Here is a 23,810-nt window from a genome sequence, read left to right on the forward strand (position 1 = left end):
CAGTTAACATGATGCCTTTTGTTTGTTTATGATGCATAAGTTTGATATTTTAAATGAAATAAAACGTTCAGGAAGGAGACTGACTTGACAGGCTCTGCTTTTTTTTTTTTTTCCCCCATCTCTGTACAGCTCCAAGCACATCTGGCTCTGGGTAAGACTCCGCAGCGTTCACTACAAGTCACAGTACCAGCAGTACTCTGACCACAAACTGCGGGATTAACAAACTACAGGATTAACATACATGGAAATACTACACCATATTAATAGTGTATACTATAGCAGGCCAAAAAAAAAAAAAAAAGAAAAAGGAAACAACAACAAAAAACTCTGTACATGAAAGGTACATAATAGTTCTCTAATTCCATTTCAATGGAAAATATCAAAAAGTTAGCAATTGTCTGAACACAGTGGGTCACTGGTTTGGTTGTAGTCTAATATGTTATTGTTCTGGTCAGAAGGAGGCAATAAAATTTGTGTGGGAGAACAGAGCAAATATTCTTTGACAGCAACAAAGGTGTGTATCCTGCGCTTTCTGAAATTTTTTTACAACTAGAATACATTTCTGTTCTTTTTCTTCTTCTTTCTTTTTCTTCTCTGAATATTTCGGAATGTTCCTCTTTCCTGAGCAGAGGAAGCTAAAAGTTTTGGTAACATTTCAGGCTAGCTGTTTACCTTTTAATACTGTATGACTATTCAGTGAACCCAATCCTGCTCCTGTTGAAGCCTAATGAGAGTTTGGGTACTGCATTTCCTGGGAACTGGGCAGAGCCTTCAACCACAAACTTTGTAAGGCTTCATCCATGCAAAGCCCTGCTGGCACGAGTAATGCATAAGAGCAAAAATAAAAATTCTGCTTCTTTGAAATGTTTAACCACGGCTCATTTGTTAAGACAGTAGTTGAAAGGTGAAAAAACACCCACTGATTCTGAAAAGTATGGAAACAGGTAGTTTTTGTACTGTAATGCCTTCACTAGCTGCTGACTTTGGAAATATTTAGACATAAATCAATTTTTTCCCAAAATAGAGTCCAAAAGAAAGAATTGTCAGAAATTGGAACAAAGTCCTGCATTGTACTCTGGATGATGCTTGTCGAGATTTTTCACTAGAGGGCACTACCACATCATCACCAAAAGGCACCAAGGACAAAGGACAAGTGGCCTGGTTAACTTGCACACTCTGCACAGGCTGTTTTATGGCTTGAGAAACAAATTTTAATCACATAGCAGTAAGGATTGTTTTTTATTTTTTTTAATAGTAGTAGGACTACAGTAATCGGCCATATCATTAAACAGTTAGCGCATGGAGCCTTCACACCAAATAATTCTGTGTCTTTAGACTGCAGAGCTCATTAAAAATAGTCTGCACTGAGTTACCAGTTCTCATCAAAACAATTCAAGGAGGCTGTATTTGGGAATTACGTTGCTGAATTAGCACAACAAATAAAGAATAATATGGGGCATAAGGCAAAGGAAACTTACACTTGGGCTGCTTCCTTTCTTTGTATTCAGTGCTGCTTGCAGGCACCCTGCCCAAATGAGGTTAGGGGAAGAGCCGAAACTGGGAATCACAAGGGGGGGAATATGGATGGATGTATAAGGGAACCGTGCTTTTCCCCCAAAGAAATGCCACATGCAGCATCCTGCGATAATTGCTTAGCTGCATTTATTAAAATAAATAAGCACCCCAGTGAAAGGAAGGTACAAAAAGCTTTAAACATTTCTTGTTTAGTTAAAAAAATGTTTTCTTTGATGGGCATGCAATGCTTGTTCCACTCAGTGTTAGAGGACAAATACAAATGAATGCTTTCTTTCTATGCCTCTGGCAGAGAGAGAGCACAGAGGTCACTTTTAAGGTGACTAGTTTTTAGTTTGAAAATGGTGGGTCCCCTATTTCTCCAGAAACTCTCTGCTTTGTAGTCCACTGCTATGCACCTGAAAACTTCCCACTGACTTCCAGGGGAAATTTGACTGCTCAGGAATGTGGGATTGGGCTCCGGAATGGCAATCACATACAGAGAACTTAACAATGTGCAAAAATTTAACCCTTCGATGGAGCTAGTCACATACTTAAAGTTACTCATGCGTTTATTACCCTGCTTCATATAGGCGGCAGCAGGCAATGATTTTGTTATAACAGAAAATTACCAGGAAGAAAAACAGTGGTTTTTTTTGTTGTTTGTTTGTTTGTTTTGTTTTATTGAAAGCATATTTCATCCAAACATCTAGCTTCTTAAGCCTTTATCTGATCTAAATCTGATTTCTGAAAACTCTTGAAACTTGTTATCTTGTTTAGGGCTCAGTCCAACTCTCTTTAACTGTATAAGAATTCAGCAATTTATGATTGCAGTTAGAGCAAGCCCATAGATTATAAAGCCCCACTAAGCAGGGATCCTAAATTCTGGTACTGTGCTTGGAACTCTATCAGTAGTTCATTAGTGAAATGTTATTGCTAAATTTAGAAATCAGGTTATTGAAATTATTATAATTGACCTGCTAAAAGGCATTCATCAGATGGAACGGTAGCCTCCAAAAATAGTCTCATTTAAAGTGGGTTGGGGGAAAAGTGAAGGCTTTTCTGACTTCAGAACTTCCTATGTCAGAAAGCAATGAACATCAATAAAAGTTGCCCATAAACTGTAGACAAAACAGCAGCAAAGCAGGGTTAGAGGGTTGCCTATGGGGCACTATGTCTGAACTCTACCAAGTGCTGCTGGGGAGGCCAGGTGTGTTAACTGGGAAGAGAATCCAGCAGCTGAGAAGGGATCCTGTTGCCTGTGGGATGAGCACCAAGCTCCACAGCTCTCATTGTCACTCTTTGTTATAAGAACAATTACAGGCCCTTTGGCTATGAAGAGCAACTGAGGTGATATTAAAAAAAAAAAAAAGTCCCAAGTTTTTGGCAATTCTGTGTTTTCCTGTTAGGGGTTATGGAAACCTAGCCCTGTGCAGACAAGCCTGGGAAGGGATGAGTGAGCAGAACGCAATGTCTTCCCTAACATAAACAGATTATTTTGCATTATGGCAGATTTAGGAATGTAAAATGTTCACTGTGTAGCTAGTTAAAGGCTTACCATAATTGCTCTACTACTGCTATTGCTACAGGATTCCCTGTCTCATCCGACTGGCGTATGTTTCTTGGCATCCAGATTCTGGTTGCAGGGGGTTGCTAGAGATGGAAAGGAGGAGGTCTGAGGGACAGATTCTCTGTCCCTAGTGCTACAGATATTCTGGTTCTGCTTTGTACAACGGTTCATAACTCATCTAATCCAGGCTGAGAACACACCTTAGAAACACACAGAATCCAAAAAATTAAAGGGAACCTTTTCTTCCCTTTCCTTATGAGTAGCTGTTTGGCAAGCACAGGAATACCAGACAGGAAAAACCCTAGCCAGACTGAATCCAACAGCAAAACATCCCTGGATGTCAGAGGATTTGGAGTTTTACCTGAGACAATACAGACTGAAAACTGAGTAAATTCCCTTTGCATGGGCTTGCTGCTCAAAATGGAGATCTCAAACCCAGTGACTGAGCATACAGTTGGTGCACACATTTTTCTGGAATAAGAAACCCAACCACTACCTATCATGTACAAGTTAGATATGTAGCAATTCCAGTTAGCTACAAGGTCAAAACTCCAGCTTCAAGCAACCCAAGTATGTCGCGTGAAAAGACAGATGTAGGTACAAATTCAGTTACTAATTCCTGTGTCAATATGTGATCAAACCAAAAAGCAGAATCCAAACACTCCCAAAATTTGGACAAGAATTCTAGTTTGGGCTTGCAACCAGGTCTGTATGTTCAAATGGATAGTCAAAGACAACTCGGCTTCTTTTATCACAGAACCACATTCTTAGCTCTGCCAGCAGTGCTTCAGACTGACATTCATGTTGTCTCTTTTTTTTTTTTTTAACACAGAAAAGAAAAAAATATCTTTACCCCCAATATTGTTAGCGTTTTTGTTTTACCTTTTTTTTTTTCAACTTTTCTGTTTCTGAAAAGATCATCAAGTAATCTGTTCATGAGAGAAGGAAAAATATATTTAAGCAAGGAAAAACATGCTGCTACAGTAAAACTGTGTCAGATTCTATTAATTCAGTTTTTCATTGTCTGATATTTCCAGGCACAGTGGGCTTTTTGGTAGACCTCTGAGCTCTGTTTTCTAACAGAGCCATAGCACAGGGCCTGTCAGGAAGAGGCAGTGTTCTCATTGTTGTACACCTCAAAGGGATGGTACAGTCCTCAGGCCTTCAGAAGGGCCAGGCCTGAACCCCAAAACAACAGCCCTGTCTTCCTTAAAAGAGTGAGCACAGCTCAGTCAAAGCCTTGTTAGTGTATGCCTATGAATTATTCCTTCACTGAGTAGCCGATCACACCACGCTAATATCGTGGGCACACTCTGCTTTGTTAGCAACACTGAATTCCACCGCGGCACTAATGAAGAGCCAGCCCTCGTGTAAGACACAGGATCTCCAGGATGTGTCGTTCTGCCATGAAATGATTTTCTTTTGTCAAGAGCATTATGAGATTACGAACTAGAAAATATTTAAACACAACACAAGTAGGAAAATATCTCTCTTCTGGGGAAGTTGCATGAACACACAGTAACGCAACTCCAACACAAACAAGTGCATCTGGTCACCATTAAGCATCTCTCCTTGGTGTGTAAACCAAGGAGGCACTGGTGTGTTGCAAGGCACTGGTACAGAAGTTCTTTCTTTAGCCACAGAGATCAGAGAGGGGAGAGGTTTTTGGCAGTCCCTGGTTCTATCCACGGAGTTTTGCAAAGTTCACCCAAGTAGCATCAGAGTTTACCTGCTGGATTAGGTGAAACTGGATCCTTTCCAGGTCGCTATCAGGTTTCACAGGCAGTAAACCCAAGTACAACAACAGGTTCATTTGTATCATTTTGGAAGGGTCCCATGAGGCCGAGGGCAAGCCTGGGACTTACCCAGCAGAGCGGGTGCTGACTGTGCGCCGCATTACCGTACACTCCAAGGAAGTGCTTTCTGCCTGGTCTCTCCTCCCCCTTCCCACACCGCAATCTAGCATGATAAGATCCAAAAGAAGCAGGAAAAGTGACCAAGTTATAGACAGATGCATTGCACTGAATTACACTACGGTGACCTGAAGCTACGTGAAGGATAAATTTCTCAAAATTAAATTTCTAGTTTAACCTCAATAATATCTACCTGAAGGAATTTATCTCCAAGATTGCACATCCCTCAAGAATATCAGCAGTAGTGAAATAAATTATAAAAGCTGTGTGGGGTGAAACAATGCTAAGTATAAGTTGTACCTATATCTCAGAAAAATCTCAACTGCTACTTTAAATTTCAAAGCAATAGAAAATTCAATCTGAATGCCCCAGAGGTAAGAATTATAACTGTTACCAATCAGTGCATCCAGTTCTATTGCCCCTCAGCCTGATTATTTTTGGATAAAATATCCAAGTTTCTCCAAAACAAATTCAATTCTGAAATGAATCCAAATCTGAAATCATCAGGATTCTCTTCACAGGTTTCAAAGGGTTTTCAATCTGGTCTGTTAAGTGAGTCATTAATCATTTTTAAAATTGGAAGGGCTGATTTAGCACGCAGTTAAGGATTTGAAGCCACGTACACAGAAACTAGTAGGATTTTCTAAAGTCCAATGCTGTCCAAGCTCTTCTCTCATTTAGGTCAGCAGAAGTGCTAACACTGAGTGTTTTTTAAAATTCCTCTGTGCTGCTTAAATTTAGCTACATTAATCCTTCGGTACTGGAAAAGGACTACACGTCTCCATACAGGGCCTGATCCTTTGCAATTTACATATGAGTAATATCATATGCTTAATGGTCTTGGTGGGATTATTCCTCAGTGTCCACTACCACTGTAGCAAGAATAATTTATAGGAATCCAATAAAGATTTATTATTCACTAGAGTTTGCTTGCTCAGATTCTTCCTTATTGATTCTATAATACCCCTTGCTGTTTATGATTTTGGTTCATTATATTCCAAGCCATTTCTTTTTCCTTTATTGTTATAACACTATAAGTAAAGTAAAATTCAATAATAATTTTAAATAAGCTTGTGTATTCCACTTCACCGGTGCTGACAGACAAAATGTCACATATTGCTTCTTTTTTCTTAAGAAGTTACTATTCTCTCTCAGTTGCATAATCCTAACACAAAGTAAAAAGTATTTGAGGGTTTGTTTAAAATGATTCAGTTTCATTATACTGTTACAAGTGGTGCTGACAGCAAAACCACTTGCTTGCCTAAAATAAAATGAAACATAAAGGATTTCTTTTCTTGCTTATGGAAAGTTGTGCAGGCTACCTTATTGCATTTATTAGTTTTACAAAATTAGTCTCACTACCTCAAATTTCACTCCATTTCTACCAACTGAATAACAAACTTCAAGTATTATTGGAGCTTTATCAGCTTAACACAACGTTTTTAATGGTTATGTGTTAGTAAACAGTTCTGTCTCCTGTTCATTACTGATATTACGACAGTAAATACTACCAAAGGCAACTGTGTCTTCCTTCTCCTTGATAACAACCTACAGGAATCCAACAGGCAGGATTTAGTCCCAGCTTGTCCAGGACAGGGAAGAGTCTGAGAACTCTGCCATTTCTTAAAGGAAGATTACAAATGAAAGCAATAACCAGAAGAAACCCTTTCAAACTTTCATAGTGTGTAATTACAGAAAAGAGCTGCTCAACTATTTATGAATTAGAAAGAAAGCTCTCTTTAGCAGTTGCCTTACTTAGCAGCATTAAAATAAAATATTTTTTTTTCCTGCAAAGGATAAAACCTTAGCCCTGTCTATTCCCTCAGAATACCCGTCTCACTTCTGCCACCACCCCAGTCAAATAGGAAGAGATCAACATGTTGCAATGAAGGAGCCAGAACGCAAGTAATTTTTAAGATGTTCTGCATGGAGCCCCAGCTGCTCAGCCATTATGGTTGTTAGCATTTGGCGCTTTGCCACCAGCCGACAGCCAAGAAGAAAGAGAACCATAAGGGTTAAATCACAGCTACTTACAGAGCAAACTTGCTGGCCCAAGGCACACTGCAGAGGTGGCCAAGAAAAGCAAGAGCATGGAAATTTAGCCACTTGCTCTAACACTTGCAGTAGGAAAAGGGCAAGCCGATCATGAGGGAATTCCTCTCAACTAGTTGTCTGATAATCTGCCTATGAAGCTCAGAAGAATTCTTCTCCAGTACCACACATTCTTGGAATATCTTTTGTCTAGGGTTTGTTTTTGTTTTAATTAAAAAAAAAAATAGAAAAAATTAACCAGCCAGTTCAACATCTCTCCTTTGCCTGATACCCACTCACTTTGTCTCAAAAGTTAGCTTTCGTGGGCTGAGCATACTTTCAACAAGCTGAGAATTTGGGCTATTGATATCACCTTTAAATTAAGTTTCTGATTTATTTTTTTTTTAACTTTTTATTCGGTTAATGGTTTTTTGTTGTTTGTTTTGTTTTGTTTGTTTGTTTTTTCATGGTGCTTGAAAATCTGAACAAAATACTTCAAGAGGACAAAAAGATCATCTGTTCAACTTTCCAGTTCTACACTAGATAGAAGTGGGCTTTGGTGCCATAGAAAACATTATGGAAATGTTAGTAGGGGCAGGAGACTCCAGCCACTCTACAGCTGATTTCCTACACAATATCAAAAACTCTCAGACGTAACAAAAAGCAATGGGTGCTTACTTTCCACCAGAAACTGATCAGATGTGCCCTGTGCACACTATTTCATACAGTACCTAAACCAACACTCTCTGCCTGCCCCTCCTGCAGGGTCAGAACAGCACCCGAAGAAGCAGTATTATTCTTTAAGAAACAGAAGCAACAAAGTCAAACCACCCAAATGAACGTCATCAGTTCAGGATTACAGGAGAATGATGTTTCTTCCTCAGGCTACCCTACTCTTCCAGATACTCAGTTCTGTATGACTATTAAATAGACAAAGAATATTCCGCTCACGAATCACAGTCCTAGGTTACAATGGCAGGAGTAGTAATACAGACATCTGATATCAGGAAAGGTACACACGGGTAACAAGAAGATGTGCTTACATGTCCCATTCATCACTTATTGAAGAACACTCACAGGAGATCACACTGGCTTCTCATTAACATCAAGAACCACTAGGCTCTCTGCACCTCACCTTTTCCTCTCCCTTCGCTATACAGAAGGGCAGACAGGCACAGATGCAAACTGATTGTTGATTTTTAAAGCTGAGCCGCGAGTGGCAGCCATGCAGCTAGGAAATGGGTCTGAGTTAATGCTGCAATAATTGGAAAGCCCATAATTGAGGCAAGCTGCTTCCTCATCTGTGCAGCCAGCCCTGCCCTCACACCTGAAAGGCTGGTGCTGGGAGGGAATAGAGGCTGTTGTTTTCCTAGCCCTGTTTGAGGAGAGCTGTTTCTTCAAGTGGACACAGTCAGTCAGGTGAGACCTTCCTTGCATAAAGAGAAAACGTCCAGCTGACTGCAGGAACCAGTGTAACCAGAAAAGCTGCAGAGGCTGTGAAAAACACTTTGCAATGCTTCTGCTGTAGTAATAGCCAACTATGTCAAGGAGCAGAAAGGATGAAGAAATGCAATAGGACTAAACAGGCTTCGGGGATTTGGGTTGAAATAACACATACAGTAATGCTATGCTAAGTAAATTCACACACAAAAAAAAATTATATCAGGCTACAGATACCAAACATGTTGTTCAAGAGTAGATGCACAACACAGTATATATCAAGAACTATTGCTATAACTGTAAATTAATGTCCCTTTGCTTGATTTCACCATTAAAGTGCCTAAAATCTGGTAGTTCCAAATAATTCAGAACACAAAATAGAAGCGAGTCGTAATTGTCAGAATAGGAATATTTTTGTAACCATAAAGTTACAATATTCAGATTCTTGGAAAACCTGGTTTCCAAGTATCTGCAGGGTCCAGAATCATTGGGACACATGAGAGAAATGCATACTGGAAACAGAATCATGCTTAATCCTCATGTCTGTGACAGGCAGAGATCGTGAGAAGAATGCTCTTATAAATACAAGGGATCCATGTTGTTAAGCTTCTCTCCTCACTCCAGGCAAATCTTACAACAGAAATGTGAGTGTTTTGAAAGTGCTGGAGATTAAACGAAGAACCAGAGAAAAAGCAAAATCTACACTGACCCCAAAAGACGTGGAGGCGGCAAACAGCAGTAATGTTTCTGTGGCTGCAGAGCCGAAGGCAACTTAGCATCTCTCATTATGACTGAGTGGGCTCAGTTCATATAAACTTGGGATGTTCACATGCAAAGAGGTTATTGCACGCCATCTGATTCATGGCAACTGTCTGTGCTTGTGCTCTGAGTTTGCAGCTCAGGTAACTGGAATTAGTTAATTCCTCTCTTTTATTCAAAGCAGAGGGCTCAGCCAACATGAATTACTTGACATTTTTCACGAGCTAAAAGCATACGTCTAAGATTGTGGTAGATCAGCTGATGTGCAGGAAATGTTTACCACATATAAACTTTCACTTGTGTTTATGTTTTGGGTTCTTCTTTTATACTGACTGGGGGATATTTCTTTTATTTACACATTTACACATGTTAAAAAGGAGTCCTTGGCACGTATACTGGAAAGCAATAATCATGACTGGTTGCTGCTTGAATGTTTTTTTCCTGCTATACCACAGATTCAAGACAATATACCAATTCTTTCTGCAAACCTTGCCTTTTTAGCAAAGGCAAATGACTACATATTCAGACTGTTCTCAGCTGGGGTTCTCATCATCTGGGCTTCTCCCTGTTTGTGCTCAGCTCTGTTTCATTTCAAATCTGGGTTTGCTTTCTGCACTCATTGGGTTGATCAAACTTCAGCTAACCATGCCAGACCATCTCTTAACTTCTCATCAGCTTCTCCTATCCCACCAAGTAAGATACTTCAATGCTGCCTCAAATCAGACTGATTTCCAGTGCCAATTACACAGCACACTAATGGCAACCACCTGCCAATGCTGAGTCTTTTGGTTGGTATCTGACATACATTGGAGATATGAGGGGTTATGCTGTGCTCCAGCTTCGTGGATAGATCCTACCAGCAGGACTCTGTCACCACTTAAAGTTTCATTAGCTCTGAATCATCAGAATAATATTGCTCCACAAAGTGATTTCTAAAAACAGAAGCTCAAAATTTAAGAATGTTCTCCCCAGGCTGATATGATGATTCAAACTTAGCTTCTCTGTGATCCTTTTCATTTGTGAATCTAAATGTACAGTGAAAAAGTGGGGAAACCAAGACAAGAAAGAAGGAGCCTCTTTCACCAATGTTGCACAGAAGGACAGAAGCAAATCCAGAAATTGAAAGCACAATTCTTGCACTTTTGCATTCAGAGAATGTAGAGGTACTGTGACAGGTTACCTACATACCAACAGAAGTAATATCATAAATTAATTGCAAGTCAGCTGCATGTGGCTCTAAATGGATAAATGGACCACAGAGAAGTTTAAAAACATTTACAAATGCATGTGCTTTTCTTTATACACAGATTAATCTATAAATGTGAGTTATAACTCATTCTTTCTGAATATTTCTGTCTAAAGTACCATTCAAACAATTCTCTAACATCTACACATTACTGAAAAGATTTTCATTATATCATAATTAAAAATTAAAACTGGAAAGACAGAAGCCAGTAGATTCTGTGATCTTTTAGCTCTTTATAATTTGTGTGCAAATGCACACAATTATATTATGATGCTTTAATATAATAGAAAATGTAGCTTGAAAATACCTTAAAATAAAGCAAACTTGACTGCATTGGTGACCTATTGTGATAAAAAATTAACACGTTTGGGGAAGTCTGATTTGCATTACACAGTGCCTGTAATCAAATTACCTCTAAATGTTATGCCATGTCACACTGTGTTTGAGATGTTGCTGTCAGAAACATATAGATATGCCCTGCAGTTTGACTCAACCTGGCTTCCTTTTAAGTGATCATGTATGCCTCTGAGCCATTGCAGCCAAACGGTGGTAAAATACAGAGGCTGGCAATTCAATTTCATTCAACCTTTCAAGAAGGAAAGAGCCGATAAGCTTTGCTTGTTCATGTCGATGATAATATTCAGCACAGCCTAAATCTAATTCAATAGGTTTGCTCCCGCTCTCTTGTCACATTGTCATTTCTGAACCCGGTCCCTCGCCACCCCCTCCCTGCTCCAGCCGCAGCAAAACTTTTGAAGCGCTTAACCCAGGACCAGAGCCTCCTCCCAAGTGGAAGGTGTCGTGCTTTGAAGTGAGCCCCTGGTTTTGTGCACGGGGCTGGGCCGGGCCAGCTCAGGTGGCGGCTGCCGGGCACCATCTCCAGTGACCTCGTTGCAGCCACAGATGTTTACTGCACTTTCAGCGAGCTGCAAAAAACAGAGCAGTAAAGTAGGCCAGCTTGCGGGAAGGCTGTTACCCACAATTCATGGAAAAATGCCGGATAGTTCCCACTAGGTTGTGGTCGGCTAGGAAACGGCAACTTATTAATCTTGTGTCAGAGGGCCAGCTGCAGGCCTGGCAGTTACCATATTTCACCACCAACTCCATGTCTGGACAGCCATTGTCTTTTTTATGAAAAACTCCACAAATCAGCTGCTTTTTTCCCCCCTCTACGTGCAGAAACGGAGCTCGGGGGCTGAGGTGGCTCTGGCGCATCATCCACACGGCGGTCAGGTTTGCTAATTCAGAGCGACCACTTAGTTTCCAACTTTAATGATATTCCCTCAGCATATCACTATGGTTGCCTGGCGACCGGATTTGAGCTAGGCCTCTCATTTGATTCCCACACATCAGACCCTGAAAAGCACTTTTTTTCCTCCCTCCGCTTTTGATTCTGGCTCCTCTGAAACCCTTCCCCCTGCGGTGCCGGTATGGGTGGGCAGCGCGGTGGCAGAACAAGGCCAGGGGTGACGGGAGGCCTGGAGGCTCCTGGTCACACATCAAGGCCTGGAAACAAAGCCGTGAGGAGCCCTTCCTGACAAACACAAATTCCCTTCAGAAAAAGCAAATTTGGTCTTCCCTTCATAGCGTGGGTGTCATTTTAAGACTTTCCTTAGACACTTTACTAAATCTGACGCTTTCCATTGTTTTTCGGGCCATTTCTCACAAAAGGCTTCCTATTATCAACAAGTTGCTATTGGAGTAAGCAAACAGCTTGTGAAGGCCTGAAATAATCTAATAAGCAATGGGCTTGCGTGCTTTATGTACCCACATCTTTATAGGATACAAAGTTTGTTTAGATACATTATTTTCCTCTTTAGTTTGCTTAGTTTCAATTAAAGTACCCTTTTACAAAGAACATTTTTTTGTAGCTCCACACCCTCCTCCCCACCATACTCACAATCTCACTCCATAAAGTCGAGTATATCAATAAATATATTTTTCATCAACTGACTTGAGCAAAAGAATTTTTAAAACATTCAGTTTCCCGGTGCAATTACAGGTCTGATCCTTAAGACAGGTAAAAGGACTACATTGACTTTTTTATTCTCTTTGCTGCGACTGAAAGTCTTCACAAACTTAAAGGATTGACTTTGCTGGAAGCCAGATCAGCTTACACCAGCTTAAGCTTTAGTCCTGCATCTTTAATGTACCGTGGCCAAAATAAATGTTACCTATTAAAAAAATATTTGTTCTACAAACAAAGCCCAGAATTACTCCAATAACTAAACAAAATAATGTTAAAATAACAAATTGCATAAGGAAAGAAGAAATATCACCAGCTATATATTTAATACTTTACATAAATCATTTTTATAGGATTACTATCAAGGAAAATGTGATTAGCTGAGTACTTTACTAAAGGTTCAAGTAACATGAAAATACTTAAATATACTGCTCTGCTCCTTGTTTGCATTGATTTCAGATCATTCCCTTTACAGCCTGTTGATGGATATGAAAATTCATCGTTATTTGTTGTAAACCACTATTTAGTGCTGAGCAAAGTTCCACTGAATTAGTAATATAACACGAGCAGAAGCAGATCAAACCTTATTAACACATATACTGTACTAGAATCACCTCATCTTTTGTACTGATTGCAGTCTATGTTGTTTAGAGATCCTCAAAAACCCTCAGCTTCTGAAGTTGTTTAGTTACATGAGAATCTTAGCTCATTATGTTTTTAAAGAAGTTTGTAGCCCTCGTGTTTGTAGAAAATGTGAATTGACGTTCAAAAAAAAAAAATCCACCACCAACAACTGAGAGTTCCTCATACTTAGGGTTTTTGTATTTAAGATTTCTTAAATTTTCAGAAAGCTTCCACAGTGCAAAGACAGATACATAATTTCTCTGTTCCTGATCTTAAAATCCTGACTAACCCCGATGAGAGACATTTAGCCTTAACTTGTCACTGTCACAGCGAAAGCTGTGTTGGGCATGGACTGTCTAGACACTGGCCAACTCAAACTAGAGAGTTCAGTTGTGATATGCAATACCATCTGAGTATTGCATGGTGAAGTAAAAAGCTAATACAATGATAATGTGGAATCATGTTAGTTTACAGGGAAAGAACGATACAGTGGGATTTCAGAATGGGGGATTTCTCTCTTGCCCTCTGCCCTCAATTAGTCCCCCACTTGTCAGTATTGTGATCTCACTACAACGTGTGAGGGACCTTTGAAACAACTCTCTCTTCAGGGACTGTTGTTCTGCATCGCAGGGTGAAGAGCAGAGCAGGCCACTGGGCACATCTCCTCCTCTACAGCATAACAGTAGGAGCACCTCATCCCTATACACCCTATCCTGTGATTCCCAATCCGCATGGGATATACAGCTGCCTTCTACAGTCCAGCCCCTATCCTAACTAATAACATTAGGGGTACTTAACCACACAAACAGGTTTCACACTATTACAATAATATGGTACGCCACTAATTGCTTGTTACATCCCCACTTGAGGTTCTCAGCCAAGGAGTTTAGTTCCAGAAATGGGACTTGCAATTGCAAGTAGTCACATCTTTGAAACTCTGTTGAGAAAAAAGATTGCCAGCTAGGAAATGAAGGGTATGTTGCTAGAGCTCCACAACCATGCAGGAAAATCCCAAAAGCTAGTAATGCATTTGCACTCTGTATGTCAAATTAATTCTCCAAGGAGTTGTAGACATACATATGAAACAAGCTGACCTCACTGAAGTTTATTTCATGACAGACAATGCTACTGGTGTGAGCTGTTATTGTCTCTGAATGGTAACTCCTACAGGACAGAAAATAACTTCTGGTGCAGGAGTAAATTGTTTTACAGATCTACACTGAGACAAATTGTGCTCAGTTATGTCAACAAGACAGCAGAAGAGAAGCGTCCTCGTTTAAACAGTGGAGGGAAAGAGAATTTTGCCTGCTGTACATAATTTCAAGGGAAAACTAATTAAAAAAAACATTGGAATTCTTCAAAATACTTTTAGACTGCTCTAGCTATAAATAAGTGTAGCTCAAGTACACCTTGTCAAACGTATGCTCACAGGAACACAGAAAGGATTTGGATGTGAAGTCCCCATTACTATTTGCAAATTTCTTTGGGAGAATAAATACCTTAGTGTTTGAGCTAAAAGTAGTTCTAACCTTTCCTTTCTCTCCCTGAACCTGGTACACGAGCAAGATCCTTACTCTTTACTCAGCAACAACTAAACGTCTTCACAAGTTAACAGATTTCAACTAAGTCTTTTTTTAAAAATCAATCATTTGCAATAGCTGTTATCACTGAAGATCCACTACCTGCAGCAACATTTCTCACTTACTTATTAAGTTGTTAAAGAAGCTGTTTTGTACAGTACACTCCTGACATGTTGAAAAAGAATGTTTTCAGATTAGTGTTCAAGCTTCATTTTTCTTTTTGCTGAAAGTTTTAATTAATACATTAAACACGTTGTAGCTGTACAGATGGGTAAAGGAGATATCTATTTATACATTCTATTGATTCAGTTATTCTAATGTTTAGTAGCATTATGCTATACATGCAACAAGAACATGGTGCCCTTTGAGAGTTGCTTCCATATTGTTGAGTCTAAATTGAAATACACACACACAGAAAATCCCATCTACAATAATGGGATGTATGCCACAGTAAACTACCCTCCCCCACTCACTGCAGGTATTTTTGAGAAAGAAAGGTAAATGTTCAATACTGCATGGTGCTGGGGGACAGGTTCTTGGTGCAATCTGGAAATAGGATTGCCTTGTAGTTAATTATTTTACATTCTTTCAGCTGTCTGCAGAGCACCCAAAACCCACAAATTTATTAAATAAGTGCTTTATACAAAAGCTTTGTTCTCCCCTACTGCAAAGAACTGTGGCATTAGCAACACTTCATTTTTTATTGTTGTTGTTCTTTTGCTGTGACAGTGTAGTTTTGGCTTTGGGTTTTCACTACAGGTCAGAATTTTGATATAGGAAACCTACTGGGGACTGTGTTAATAGACTGGATTTTTCTTAGCAGTTATTTAATTGTAATATTTCCAGTGAACACCAGGGACTGGATTTGATAGCCTAGGGAAGCTCTTCTGAATTCTGTGATCCTAAATGAAAGGCAGTAGTTATGGTTATAGTCAAAATAGTAAGAGAGTACACGAGTACACAGAATTATTACTTTCATTTATTACCCACGGAATCTTTTAGTTGTTTAAAAATCCTCAACAATTATAAAAAAGAGAATTATTTTTAACAACAACAAAAAAAATCAGAATTCAAAAGCAAAAGTGGACATCATCAGCTCCAATGTTGCTCCCTGAAATAAAAATAAACAAATAGTTCTGGTCACGCTATCTATATATAAGTCTGTGATGATATTCATGGGATATTTAGAGTCCCAGTTTTAGAAAAAAATGTGTTGACTGTGGGACAGGAGAGAAAAATGACCAGATGTAGAAGGGAAACATCATGCCTTGCATCAGATATTCAAAGGCAAGGAACTAGAGAAAAAGTACATCATATTTCTCCCTTCAGATTTCTCATGTTTTAGTAAGCACGACAGGTTAAAAAACTCTTTGCCTAATACATGACTTTTACTTTGATGTGACTTGTTTTAGGTCACAGAAAGTTTGGCCCAATTTCCACTGATTTGGGATCCAACCAATCATGAATCAGAAGCAGAACCAAGAATAGATCTAAGGAGTTCTGACTCACAAACCACCTCTTTCTCAAAACACCCACTCCCTCCCAATCAGACAGACGTCCCTTGTTTCTAAATAAATGCATTTAGTTACAAAATGGATTTATTTATTTTTAGCGAAAATTGCGCATAGTGACAAAATTGTCCATTCAGTTAATGAGAAAATATATTCTGTTGCATAAGATTCACATTCACATACAAAATTCCCACTCTTGCCATAATTAATGCATAGATTGAAATTATAAGACATCTAGAGATGCTGATGTGTCACTGTCTGAACACCCCCAATTTCTCTTCATTTCTCTTTCACCCTTTTAGAATGTGATCATACCTAAATACTATGAAAAGTCACTGTGCATTAGAACAAAAAAAATGCATTCATATTACTTGAAAATGAAAAAAGCAGTTGCTTGCATCAACCCAGTCCAACTCTATAAACTTCCTGAGGCAGAACAAGCTGTGACAGTCAGCTACATCCCTGAGCTAACAGGTGGGTCTTGTAGGTCAGACTGTTGAGAAACGTACATGTCTAGAGCAGAGTGCTTCTGGGCATAAGCTTTGCTACTGCCACCCTTCATGAGAATATCTGCATTATGCAAAAGCAAGTGAAAAATGAATCCTGAAATGTTTCCTATTCCTTAAGTCACCACGATACCTCAAGTCAAAAATCTTTCATCTGCGTGTGTTGTTAAAATAAGATCCATGAGTGATGCAGAGAATTTAAATGAAGATAAAATTATCTCACTGTGATTTAATTACCTCAATTATCTGAGTGGAATAGTGCACAGGCTGGCCCAATGCAGACCCACCTCTGATGAACAAACCACACTGGATAAAATAAAGAGCAAATCAAATCGTTGCATAAAATTTGTAATGAAACTAATCCCAAGGATAAAAGACACCGTTTAATTTCCTGTCCTCTACTCCTCCCTTTTCACTTGCACATTCTAGTCAGAAATGAAAATATTTTAACTTGGCAAAAAACTAAATTTCTGTCCTAAATATTCTATGTATATTTAAGATACACACTTCTAGTTTTGGAAATCTCATGGAAAAAAGCATACCCTTCATAACTTCCAGCTGCAAATGCTTTGGAGTGGCTGGGAAGTTTTTGAATGAACTTTCAGGGATACAGGAAGCCTCATTCTCCCTGCTCTTTTCTGAAATATTTTCAAAAGTATATAACCTTTTACTGCAGAGATGATCTGAAAACATGTCTGTTTACCACTGAGATGATCCCCATTTTTATTTTTTTCATTGCCAGCACTGAATCATAGAGAGATAAAATGACTCGTCTCAAATCAAATTTGTGTCAGAGCCTGGCCAGTAAAAGGCCTCTGACTATTCAGTCTCCAGTCATGAGACCATCCCTCCTTTCCCTGGCACTCATTAGAAGACTGGAATGTGCATATGGCCAGAACCTTCCCATGCATGGGAAAAAAAAGACCTATCGTATGTAAGTAATGTTTTCCTTTAATGTCTTCATATTACATCCATTAGAGAAACTAAGGATGATTTTGAATAAGAAGGTGGGAGGCAATTTCTCTTACCAGTATAAGCTGAATTGATCCAATAGGCCTGTGGACATTTTCTGATTTAACATGCTTTTGTGTAAGCAATAGGTTTCCAAAGCCTACTATACTTCCCAGTGACTGCTCTGTCACTACACGATATGAATAAATGAATGAATAAATGCTAAAAATAACACGTTCTATACTGTGGCTACCTAGTATGGATTTCATTCAGCCTGGGTTTGTGTATAATTCTTATTATGCCTTCACAGCACCGATACAGAGGAACTGCAACAATGGTCTATCTTTGTGTAATATGGATCTAGAATGCAGAATAAATGTATTTAATACACAGCCTAGTATTGATCTCCTTAGACAAAGAGTTACTGTAATTCAATGTAATCTCATCTGCTGTGTTCAGGACTAGGCCCTAAACATTTGATTACAAAAAGATGACAAGCCATGGTAGAGTGCCACACTATAGCCATGAAGTGATGAAATTTCCCAGTGAAATCACATTACCACAGTGTTACATTTTCAAGATAGGCTGTGAATAAACAAAAAGTTGAGCCACCATATTTCACAGAACGTTTACTCTTTATGCCAAAATCCATCTCCCCAGATACCTGGTTCCCTTGAACGTTTCCAGTTAAAACCAACTTCTAAGCTAAATCTGTGTGACTATCATTTGAGAAATAATTCAATCTGAGAAATGATTTAATATTAGCCATTAGCAAAAAGAAGCCAGCTGGCACTAAGCACGCACCATGTTGGCAACTCTTCCCAACCTGCCATTAGCCTGACACGTGTAGGAGACAGGCACTCAGGACCACCCTTGTCAGTGCATCAGTGAAATAATGAACTGTTCCCTGAGGGAAAACCTGGGCTCTTTATTGTTGTTGTTGTTGTTTTTTGTTTTGTTTTTAATTTTTAATATTTTTTTTTCCAACAAGTAAGATTTATATTAAGTTATATATGAATAGCATCTCTAGAGAACTTGCTCATAAGCAGACTTTGAACTAGCACAGCCTTTCTAAGGAGACAAATTCGTCATGTGAGATGTCCCAAACCAAATAGGTAAGTGGTGCAACAACACAGATGTTCAGGGCAGATTTAAAGTCAGAGCTTCACACCCGAAAAGCAGCTCATAGATAATGGAGCCACCCAGGGTAGCACAGTGGCAAAGACATAGGAAATATGAGCAGCCTCGCATTAGGATTACATGCATTGTAGAAACAATACCACATGTTAAGCCTCTTCACTGAGCAAACTTGAAATACAAAATGGGACATGAATATAGCTGAAGTTACAATTAAAAGTTGTAGAAAATCATGTTGTGTAGAGGTTTGGAAGAGAAGAGTTTGAAGCTGCTATGCTCCAGTGGCTGAGAGGAACAATTACATTTATAAAAAGGAACTTTTTTTTTTTTTTTACTAACCTTTGCAAGTTTCTGTTGTCTGTAGGTTGTCTGACTGGTACTCAGCAAATTGTACTGAGGTTTTATTTTTGCTCCCACTTGTAAATAATGAATAAATAAGAAATTAAACTTAAGCTAGCACTTCAAAGTAAGGGACGTTACCAGAGGACTTACAACCTTAAATTTAAGGGGCATTAGCAGTGGCCTTATACCTCTGAGGGTTTTGTTTTAGCCAAAGATGTGCTCTCCCATTGCAGCACAAAACTCATGTTCTAGCCTTTTTTGTTTATGTTTAACTGTGTTAAGTACTGATTTGCTGTGTGTGCTTTGATAAAGTAAATAGGAAGTCCACTGATTTAAAGAAAAACAAGACTGGACAGAGAAGCATATATTAGCTACTGTTAAAAAGACAAAAGAAGAAAAACTTAAAATATTTCATCACTTAGTTGATGGTATTTGTGTTTATAACTACTATCAGCAGCCTTCAGAAAAGAGGTTGCAGAACAAACTCCAGAATAATGAAATCTCTATGGAATATGTTCAAAAGCCAAGTTAGCCTTTTAAACAAGAAACAAGGAACTACTCAAAACATGTTTCAATTTACACTGGAAATTAAAACTGGAAAATTAAAACTGAATCTTCACATGGGAACAGTTCTGCTCTCTTTTAAAGCAAACGTGTAACCTCTGATTTGAAAAATACCATCTAAATGTCCTGGGCCAGCAGAGCAGCAGCTTTGCTGCAACGGAGCTGTCCTATTTAGTGACTGAAAGCACGGTCCACAGCGTTGTATCTAATCCATGTCAGTATTTCTACAGCCTCCATCTAAGGGTTTTGTGTGCACCGGGCATCAAGCTCCCAGTTTGTCTGGGTTACTTCCAAACGTTGAGAGCGCAAACAAGGGTGCACCGTGCCCACAGCACAGGCCCCGCGCTGTGACAATGCGCCCTTGTCACAGAAGCTGCCACAGACCTGTAACTTCGCAGCCCTGCACTAGTAGGTCCCTCTATAATGTGGCTCATTCCCTTCACTGTCCCCAGGCAGCTCTACCTCGAAATGCCGATGCACTGATGTCAGCATTTGAAATGAGCTTGCTCAGGAGTGCCTAGATTAGCTGTGTTGCCAGGCTCTAGCCACTCTAACCCCCTTTTCCACTTCAGTGGGCTGAGCTTTTGACACTCTGAAAAGCACCATTTAAAATTAATTAAAGCTCCTTATTTTGTACCAAATCTCACCAACCCTGTCTATTATGTTTTACGCAGGGTGGGGGGTTCAAGTCAGCAAGGTGTTCTGGGCTGTGTTACCAAAACGCACGAACGAGGAGATATTTGAAGAGTAAACAAGATGTGAACTGTGTGTGTTTCCACAAATCACAGTTTTTGATAGGTTTCTGGACTCCTCTGGTGGAATTCACACTGAAAGACAAAGCAAGCTTTCTGGCAACAGCTTAAGGAGACTTTACATAATATTATTTTTTATTACTGTGCATAATATTATAAAGTTTTAACTTGTGTGAAATGTCAAGTGAACTTTTAAAATCATTTGTTATTATCTGTCACAAAATAGTTTAACACACATGATCAACTATTTGCCAGTCTATTGGCTACAGCTGATTTATGAATGATTTTTTTGGATAGCTGGAGGCAAATATTTTCTTTTGGTTTCCTTTTTTTCTGAATGATCTCGTGCCCATCTGATAAAAACAGTAAAGGAATCTGGAGATTTTTTTTACTGCATGTTTGAACCGTCACCCGCAAGATAGCGTAATGCAGTCATGTAAATTCGTGCATACAAAATTTTATTAGATGGCTGCTCATTGTGAAGGGGATCACAACAGTGAACTAATCCAGCACATGAAGTGTTCTTCAACACTTCATATTTGGCAAACATCAAATTTCTGAACTATCCACCAAAATGTAAATGGGATACTTGATATTCAAACTAACAGCAGGTTGTCCCTCACAAAATAGTGTTCTTTAAATGTTAGGCAATGATTGTACAGCACTCAACACTTCCATGGTATTTTAAAATATGATATTGACAAACATCGAGCAGCAAAAATATAACACAATAGGTGCAACGTAAAATATATAAAAACAACAGTGAGAGGCAAACACCTCATTCAGAGTGCAGTGGCATGAAACCTGATGTAGCTGCTGTATTCATGATCCAGTGAGCTCAGAGGATGCCCAGCTAGTCAAAACAATTAGTCTGACACATCATTACTCATACTGGAACAGCTTCACTTTACATTACTTTAGACAGGGCAGTAGCATAATAGGCTCTTCAGAGTTTTACAGCAAAAACAATCTCTTGGATTCAAATGCAGTTACACTTCTGTTAAACCCTCCTTTCCAAACAAAAGAAAAAGAAGGGAATTTTTAGATGGAATTTGAGTTATACACAGAGATGACTGCAGAAGTATAAACATAAGCAATTATGGGGGATTTCTGCGAGGAAGTTGTATTTATTTTTTTCAGATTTGATTTCTCTGTTACGTAAAGAACAGTTTATTAGGAAAAAAAATGTGTGTCAGAATCTAGTTCTAAATTTAATGCATCCTAACTCTTATGCTGCAGTCTCAACTTTAAACAAATTCAACTATGTGATTACGCCAATTCCCTATTGACCTTATAGATAGGGTAATTTAAAAAGTATAACAATGTACAGAGAACTATTTCTTTATATTTACTTGTGCTTTGTAAACACTTTGCCAAGAAAGCTTCCCTTCAAGAGGAAGGCTAAGTAGCTGTACGTTTAATTCTGTAAATATCTACAGCACATAAATTTACAAAGTGAATACCCTTTCATTTATGACATTTAAAGGACTCTTCTTTGCTCCTAAGCATCCTGACTTATAAAAATATCCTTGGACTGGTTAAATCCAGTTCACCATTGCTCTGCACTTTGTGCAGACACTTGCACCTAGTGCTGAGAGTGTATATAATATTTCCAAATCAGAAGAGCACAGATTTATGCACTACCACCAGCATAAACAAATGGTAACACAACACATAAGGCAGTGGAGAATCAGGCACCAGACACTACAGTCCCCCTAAAGAGACTCTCTAGAACACAGATGCTGCTATAAGTTCCCTTTTTAATCAGAAGGTGTCTTCCCATACATCCCTGTGAGTGCTGAATCAGGCCACTGACAAATATTTCCACAAGGTGAATATAAGGGCAAAGAGCTCACAGGGACATTAACAGGAATTCAACAGCACTGACACAGGAGAGACTGAGACCTTAAATCACTTCTGTTGCAAAGTCAATTGATAAGGATAAATAAATTAAAAATAAAATGTTTCTGCATTGTTTATTAGGCTCCCCTAGACCCTGCTGCCAGCGCTATGCCACCTTTCTGCTGGGATACCACAACAGCAAACCAGCACAATGATCAATCTTCAGTTAGAATCTCTCTCATCAGGATTTATTTTTAATCTGGCACAGTTAGAATCCAAATGTCACCTTCTCCCCCCCAACACACGCAAATTGTCATGCTGAAACAGCTGAGGGGCACGAATAGTGGCCAACAGTTTTGTGAGGTAGCATTCCTCCTGAAAAATAAAAAGGTATATGCGCCGATAGCTTTGATTATATGGAAACTGTTGTAGTGGATGTAACCCAAGTCCAGCCAACCTTGTGTTTTCTCCGAGAGTTATGCTGGTTTTTATTTATTTTCGCATGCATCTTATGTAATGCCAAGCACATTCTCTGATCCTTAAATTAGCAATCAACTATTATTTTCAGGGAAAAAAATGCATGCATTGAAGCCCAACGTTTGTTTCTGTGGACATTTGTGCTAATAAAGTTTATCTGTGGAGGTGCTTATGGAGACTGAAAATAGAGAGCCAAACTAATCTGGAGAACTAACATGGAAATACCACTCTGGGTCTTCAAGTCCATTTTCCTCCTATTAATGATGGGGCACCAACAGCTTCTCTGGGCAACCTGCTCCCATGCCTCACCACACCTCGTAGTAAAGAAAGACTCTTACACCAATTATCTAAACCTGTCTCATGCCAAACTCTATCAGTTTTTAGGTGTATATGGAAATAAAAAGCTGGACTCGACTCTCCCATAAATTATATCTGCAGTCCCCAGAGGAGCAAGGATCCATAGGGTTCTTTTATCCCTCTGGCTAAAAGAAAGATAAACCAAGCGTTCTCCAACCAAAACACCATGGAAGAAATCCCTCTAAGAATCACCTATATGCACCACCACCAGCAAGCTAACGTTACTAAGTTGGGTATTTTTATATTAAGGAAACCAAACACAATCTCAGCCTAACACAGTGACTTTTCTTTTTTTTAATTTTTTTTTAATTGTCTCTATGCCCATCAGTGACCACTCATCATGGTATATTTCTACCTTTCTGAATATGAAGGTTTATGTATATGAACTGAAGCCATGAACTAGGTTCTGCATGTAACCGATCCGTTTATATATCTCCCATTGCTCATTGCATCCTACTGACATGACAGATTTTCTCCTCCCCACTACCAGAGTAGCACAAACAAGTATTTAAACAAAAGCAAAACATCATCAGTGCACATTCTCTTTCTGTGTCAGAATAGAATCGACAAAGGAATAATCCCTTGTTGAGGGTTTTCTCTCTTTTTCCCCATTGCTTAAAAGACTATGAACATTTGCTTCCCTTGTTTTCCTAAACAAGTCTTTGAAAAACATCAATTCATCCTGCAGGCTTTAGGAAGTTTACTGATCCTATCGGCTTAATAGCACACT

General features: G+C 39.1%; 1 protein-coding gene across 12 annotated transcripts in view; it reads right to left on the reverse strand.

Annotated features, from left to right (window-relative positions):
* The window catches only part of LOC310904146 (uncharacterized protein), a 372,616-nt gene that overhangs the window by 187,181 nt on the left and 161,625 nt on the right, over positions 1-23,810 (reverse strand). For 4 of the 12 annotated variants that reach the window (XR_014588068.1, XR_014588069.1, XR_014588070.1 and 1 more), the window contains one exon: positions 15,507-15,752. The exons of the other annotated variants lie outside the window; for them this stretch is intronic. The gene's annotated coding sequence lies outside the window, so the exon portion shown is untranslated. Of the gene's footprint in view, positions 1-15,506; positions 15,753-23,810 lie in introns of those variants that run through there. 12 annotated transcript variants of the gene reach the window in all.

Source organism: Anser anser, assembly GCF_964211835.1.
Source record: "Anser anser genome assembly, chromosome: 9".
In the NCBI taxonomy this organism is placed as follows: Eukaryota; Metazoa; Chordata; class Aves; order Anseriformes; family Anatidae; genus Anser; species Anser anser.